General features: G+C 34.6%; 2 non-coding genes across 2 annotated transcripts in view; both read right to left on the minus strand.

Moving 5' to 3' along the window:
- Positions 1 to 3,070: 3,070 nt before the first annotated feature.
- Positions 3,071 to 7,040, minus strand: LOC139353800 (large subunit ribosomal RNA). The gene has a single exon (XR_011604940.1). It is a non-coding gene; the product is annotated as a large subunit ribosomal RNA (ribosomal RNA).
- Positions 7,041 to 7,445: 405 nt separating this feature from the next.
- LOC139353841 (5.8S ribosomal RNA) overlaps positions 7,446 to 7,500 on the minus strand; it is a 179-nt gene continuing 124 nt past the window's right edge. Inside the window, exon 1 of the ribosomal RNA XR_011604969.1 lies at positions 7,446 to 7,500. This exon is cut by the window's right edge and continues 124 nt beyond it. This is a non-coding gene — a ribosomal RNA (5.8S ribosomal RNA).

Raw genomic sequence — 7,500 nt, forward strand, 5'->3', positions numbered from 1 at the left:
CAATTTATTCTTATTTATATGGCATTTATATGGCATATCTATACAATTCCTTCATATTTCGATGTATACTTGCTAGATTATACATTGTTATGCCTTATAGGTATTATACCTATAAGCCATATCCATACGATTCACTTATATAAATATATGTATATTTTTCAATACATTATTTTTTTTCACTTTTGTATGGATTTTTATGCATATCCATACATTTATATGGATATGCTTGGCGGTCTTAATAGTATTGACAAACTTATATGCATAACATAGGTTTTGACCAATACGAGGAGGGGCCCGCCAACGACCACCTCCCTATAGTAGTTTTTGGACCCATGATCTTCTAAAAGCATGTTTACAGTACTAGTGTCACCCTCACTAGGTTTATATATCGTGTTTCAGTGATATACGGGTAAATTTTACCATTTATTCTTAAGTATATGGCATTTATATGCCATATCTATATAATTCAATCATGTTTTAATGTATATTTATTATATTATACATTATTATGCCTTATAGGTATTATACCTATAAGCCATATCCATACGATTCATTTACTAGTGCCGCCCCTCACTAGGTTTATATATCTTATTGCATTGATATACAATTTATTCTTATGTATATGGCATTTATATGCCATATCTATACAATTCCTTCATATTTCGATGTATACTTGCTAGATTATACATTGTTATGCCTTATAGGTATTATACCTATAAGCCATATCCATACGATTCACTTATATAAATATATGTATATTTTTCAATACATTATTTTTTTTCACTTTTGTATGGATTTTTATGCATATCCATACATTTATATGGATATGCTTGGCGGTCTTAATAGTATTGACAAACTTATATGCATAACATAGGTTTTGACCAATACGAGGAGGGGCCCGCCAACGACCACCTCCCTATAGTAGTTTTTGGACCCATTATCTTCCAAAAGCATGTTTACAGTACTAGCGTCACCCTCACTAGGTTTATATATCGTGTTTAAGTGATATACGGGTAAATTTTACCATTTATTCTTAAGTATATGGCATTTATATGCCATATCTATATAATTCAATCATGTTTTAATGTATATTTATTATATTATACATTATTATGCCTTATAGGTATTATACCTATAAGCCATATCCATACGATTCATTTACTAGTGCCGCCCCTCACTAGGTTTATATATCTTATTGCATTGATATACAATTTATTCTTATGTATATGGCATTTATATGCCATATCTATACAATTCCTGCATATTTCGATGTATATTTGCTAGATTATACATTGTTATGCCTTATAGGTATTATACCTATAAGACATATCCATACGATTCACTTATATAAATATATGTATATTTTTCAATACATTATTTTTTTTTCACTTTTGTATGGATTTGTATGCATATCCATACATTTATATGGATATGCTTGGCGTTCTTTATAGTATTGACAACCTCATATGTATAACATAGGTTTTGACCAATACGAGGAGGGGCCCGCCAACGACCACCTCCCTATAGTAGTTTTTTACCCCGAGCTCTGCCAAAATCATGTTTACAGTACTAGTGCCACCCTTCACTAGGTTTTTATATCTTATTTCAGTGATATAAGTGTTAATCATTCTATTTATTCTTATGCATATGGCATTTAAAAGCCATATCTATACAATTCATTCATATTTAAATGTATATTTATAATATTAAACCATATTATGACATATAGGTATTATACCTGTAAGCCATATCTATACGATTCATTCACTAGTGCCGCCCCTCACTAGGTTTATATATCTCATTTCAGTGATATATGGGTAAACTCTATTATTTTTCATATGACACTTATATGCTGCCATATATATAAAAATGCATTTATATTTCAACGTATATATATTTACTATATTATACATTAATATGCCTTAAAGGTATTATATCTACTATAAGCCATATCCATACGATTCATTTATATAAATACATATATGTATAATTTTCTATACATAAATTTTTTTTTATTAATATATGGGTTTCCTAAGCATATCCATATAATCCATTTAGTCTTATATGGATTAGATTGGTCTTCTTTATTGTATTGCCAAACTCATATTGATAACATAAGTTTTGAACAATAAGAGCAGCCGCCAACCAACCAACCGCCGCTACCATTACTTACTTTTATATATGTCCTCTTTATTTTAATGGTCTCTTTATTTGAATTTCAATACCATAGGAATATTTATACATCGAATATGTTTGCCACTAATTTTTCGCGTCACTTATAATATGACGATACAGACTTGCTACCATAACATAAGTTTTGAACAATAAGAGGAGCAGCCGCCAACCAACCAACCAACCAACCACTGCTACCATTGGAGGAACATATACTTACTTATTATATGGCCTCTCTCTGTACTTTAATGGTCTCTTTACTTGAATTTGAATACCATAGGAATATTTATATACATCGAATATGTTTGCCATTAATTTTTCGCGTCACTTATAATATGACGATACAGACTTGCTACCATAACATAAGTTTTGAACAATAAGAGGAGCAGACACCAACCAACCAACCGCTGCTACCATTGGAGGAACATATACTTACTTTTATATATGTCCTCTTTATTTAAATGGTCTCTTCATTTGAATATTAATACCATAGGAATATTTATACATCGAATATTGTTTGCCACTAATTTTTCGCGTCACTAATAATATGACGATACAGACTTGCTACCATAACATAAGTTTTGAACAATAAGAGGAGCAGACACCAACCAACCAACCGCTGCTACCATTGGAGGAACATATACTTACTTTTATATATGTCCTCTTTACTTGCATTATCAAAATACCATAGGAATATTTATACATGGAATATGTTTGCCACTTTATCATCGCGTCACTAATAAAGATGACGATGCATTTTGTTTGTTCAATATTTATTTATAATAATATATTGATTTTTTTATAGGTCTCTTATATTACTAGACCTTTTGCTAACCACAAAGTGGCGCGCCGTTGCAAGCAAGCATAAATTATTATGCCGCTTGCAACATCTTTATTATCGAATCATCAAGCAAAGGATAAGCTTCAGTGGATCGCAGTATGGCAGCTGCTCAACCACTTACAACACCTTGCCTGTTACAAAAGTCGTTTACAATTGATTCTAGGCTTTGTCATTGTATTAAATAATGCTTTTATATGTAACTAGCGCGGCATCAGGTGATCAAAGATCCTCCCAATTTACTATGTTACAAATTACATTGGCATCACATCCATTGTCGTTTATAAAGTAAATTATAAACTTTAAATGGTTTAGAAGCCATACAATGCAAATTGCCCCTTATTTATCATTGCAGTCCAGCACGGATACGACCTTAGAGGCGTTCAGGCATAATCCAACGGACGTAGCGTCATACCACTGTTCGCTCGAACAAGTATTGTGCCATTGGTCCGTACCTGCGGTTCCTCTCGTACTACGCAGGAATGCTGTCGCAACAACGTTTTGTCATTAGTAGGGTAAAACTAACCTGTCTCACGACGGTCTAAACCCAGCTCACGTTCCCTTGCATGGGTGAACAATCCAACGCTTGGTGAATTTTGCTTCACAATGATAGGAAGAGCCGACATCGAAGGATCAAAAAGCGACGTCGCTATGAACGCTTGGCCGCCACAAGCCAGTTATCCCTATGGTAACTTTTCTGACACCTCTTGTTAAAAACTCTTTAAACCAAAAGGATCGATAGGCCGAGCTTTTGCTGTCCCTGTGTGTACTGAACACCGAGATCAAGTCAGCATTTGCCCTTTTGCTCTATGTGTGGTTTCTGTCCGCACTGAGCTGGCCTTGGGACACCTCCGTTATTATTTGAGAGATGTACCGCCCCAGTCAAACTCCCTACCTGGCAATGTCCTTGAATTGGATCATACCTGAGTAATTGGAGTTATACCAAATTTTCAAATCAAAAATACATAAATGCACCGTTTTATTAAAGAATTTGTTTGCGATTATATAACAAACTCGTGATACTTTGATCAAGAAGCTTGCATCAAAACCCAATACCATAAGATATAATAAATATATCCGTATAATGGCTAGGAAATGATACACGTTCCATTTAATCAAGTAAGTAAGGAAACAATAAGAGTAGTGGTATTTCATTGGCGATACCAAACCGAAGTCTAATATCTCCCACTTATTCTACACCTCTTATGTCTCCTTACACTGCCAGATTAGAGTCAAGCTCAAAAGGGTCTTCTTTCCCCGCTAATTATTCCAAGCCCGTTCCCTTGGCTGTGGTTTCGCTAGATAGTAGATAGGGACAGTAGGAATCTCGTTAATCCATTCATGCGCGTCACTAATTAGATGACGAGGCATTTGGCTACCTTAAGAGAGTCATAGTTACTCCCGCCGTTGACCCGCGCTTACTTGAATTTCTTCACTTTGACATTCAGAGCACTGGGCAGAAATCACATTGTGTCAACACCCGCTAGGGCCATCACAATGCTTTGTTTTAATTAGACAGTCGGATTCCCCAAGTCCGTGCCAGTTCTGAATTGATTGTTAATTGATAATCGTTATAATTAATAAGAACTAATTGGTTTAACCCAATTAGTATTCTTAAAAATTTTAGCAAGAAAGTTCCACAATTGGCTACGTAACTAAACTATCCGGGGAACAAGTGACCAACATAAATGCCAGACACTCTATTTACCCAGAACGAGCACATAAACCATGTTATTGTTTCCCAATCAAGCCCGACTATCTCAATCTTCAGAGCCAATCCTTATCCCGAAGTTACGGATCTAATTTGCCGACTTCCCTTACCTACATTATTCTATCGACTAGAGACTCTTCACCTTGGAGACCAGCTGCGGATATTGGTACGGCCTGTTGAGAAGTTTGCGTGTCCCCACCATAAATTTTCAAGGTCCGAGGAGAAAATATCGACACAACAGTATATGTCATGCTCTTCTAGCCCATCTACCATATCTCTCTGCGAAAGACTTCCATGGTAGTACGGCTATAAAACAGAAAAGAAAACTCTTCCGATATCTCTCGACGGCTTCTTTATGGTCGTTCCTGTTGCCAGGATGAGCACGAGGCCCATATTTAATAACAAACGGATACTCAACAGGTTACGGAATTGGAACCGTATTCCCTTTCGTTCAAAATTATTCAAGTATATTAATTAGCTTGATTTATATAATATAATATATTTGTATGGCATTTGTGTTTTACTTGAAAATTTTCGGCTTTCGCCTTGAACTTAGGACCGACTAACTCGTGATCAACCACTGTTCACACGAAACCCTTCTCCACTTCAGTCCTCCAAGGTCTCATTCGATTATTTGCTACTACCACCAAGATCTGTACCAATGGCAGCTCCATGCAGGCTTGCGCCAAACACTTCTACGCATACCATTGTACCTTCCTACTCACTAAAGTTTCAAAATTTATATCACAAGTAATATAAATCATCTACTTTAGCGGTAATGTATAGGTATACAACTTAAGCGCCATCCATTTTAAGGGCTAGTTGCTTCGGCAGGTGAGTTGTTACACACTCCTTAGCGGATTTCGACTTCCATGATCACCGTCCTGCTGTTTTAAGCAACCAACGCCTTTCATGGTATCTGCATGAGTTGTTAATTTGGGCACCGTAACATTACGTTTGGTTCATCCCACAGCGCCAGTTCTGCTTACCAAAAGTGGCCCACTGGGCACATTATATCATAACCTTGAACTTCATATCAAGAAAGTTAAGGTTCTTACCCATTTAAAGTTTGAGAATAGGTTAAGATCGTTTCGACCCTAAGGCCTCTAATCATTCGCTTTACCAGATAAGATTATTTTATATAACATTAAAATGCACCAGCTATCCTGAGGGAAACTTCGGAAGGAACCAGCTACTAGATGGTTCGATTGGTCTTTCGCCCCTATACTCAATTCTGACAATCGATTTGCACGTCAGAACTGTTTCGGTCTTCCATCAGGGTTTCCCCTGACTTCAACCTGATCAAGTATAGTTCACCATCTTTCGGGTCACAGCATATATGCTCAAGGTACGTTCCAGTTAGAGGCATAAATAATATAAATATCATTATACATAACTATATAGAACGCCCCGGGATTGTGTTAATTAGCTATAAATAGTTAAAAAACTAATCCCATTATTAGTCAAGTTAATTACGCTATTAGGTTTATATCCCAATAACTTGCACATATGTTAGACTCCTTGGTCCGTGTTTCAAGACGGGTCCCGAAGGTATCCTGAATCTTTCGCATTGTTAATCATACAAGTGCATATAATAAACACAAAAATCAATGATAATTATGCCATTATATAATTCCGAAAAATTAACGCACTGTATTCATATAAATCTATCAGCACTTTATCAAATTAATAACATTTATTCTGTGTTAAAATGCAAGCAAATTAATTTGAATAAACTATAAGTTATATTTTATGATAAATTTTGTATGCTAATAGATTACAATGTCCTTATATGGAAAAAATGCACACTATTATCATAATATTGTTTAAATATTACAATTTTAATGATGAATTTTCCATAACGGATATTCAGGTTCATCGGGCTTAACCTCTAAGCAGTTTCACGTACTGTTTAACTCTCTATTCAGAGTTCTTTTCAACTTTCCCTCACGGTACTTGTTTACTATCGGTCTCATGGTTATATTTAGTTTTAGATGGAGTTTACCACCCACTTAGTGCTGCACTATCAAGCAACACGACTCTTTGGAAACATCATCTAGTAATCATTAACGTTATACGGGCCTGGCACCCTCTATGGGTAAATGGCCTCATTTAAGAAGGACTTAAATCGTTAATTTCTCATACTAGAATATTGACGCTCCATACACTGCATCTCACATTTGCCATATAGACAAAGTGACTTAGTGCTGAACTGATTTCTTTTCGCTCGCCGCTACTAAGAAAATCCTGGTTAGTTTCTTTTCCTCCCCTAATTAATATGCTTAAATTCAGGGGGTAGTCCCATATGAGTTGAGGTTGTGTATAACTTTTATTTGCAATTAATTCTTTATATATAATGATAAAACATTTTATTAAATTCGTTATATTTATATATATATATATTTGTATGGCATTTGTTTGGTCTAACGAATCAACGAAGAATAATAATATAGTCAACGGCTTTCTATTTTCTAATCGTTAATAAGAGACAATTCTAGATAAATTTTTTATGCTAGACATTTCTCAGTATTATTTGATTGAAAAAGAAAATATTTCTCTTCGTTTTTCACATTCAAATTAATTTACTAATGTGAGATAATGTTTTTCATATATTTGTTAATATTATGAATAAAATAATTAAATTATTATTATCCAATAATATACCATATGCTTATAAAATTTCATTATAAAATTTGTATAAACAACTTAATTAGCATAGTCTTACAACCCTCAACCATATGTAGTCCAAGCAGCACTATAAAATTAATTAAAGTACATA

Source organism: Drosophila suzukii, chromosome Y (assembly GCF_043229965.1).
Source record: "Drosophila suzukii chromosome Y, CBGP_Dsuzu_IsoJpt1.0, whole genome shotgun sequence".
In the NCBI taxonomy this organism is placed as follows: Eukaryota; Metazoa; Arthropoda; class Insecta; order Diptera; family Drosophilidae; genus Drosophila; species Drosophila suzukii.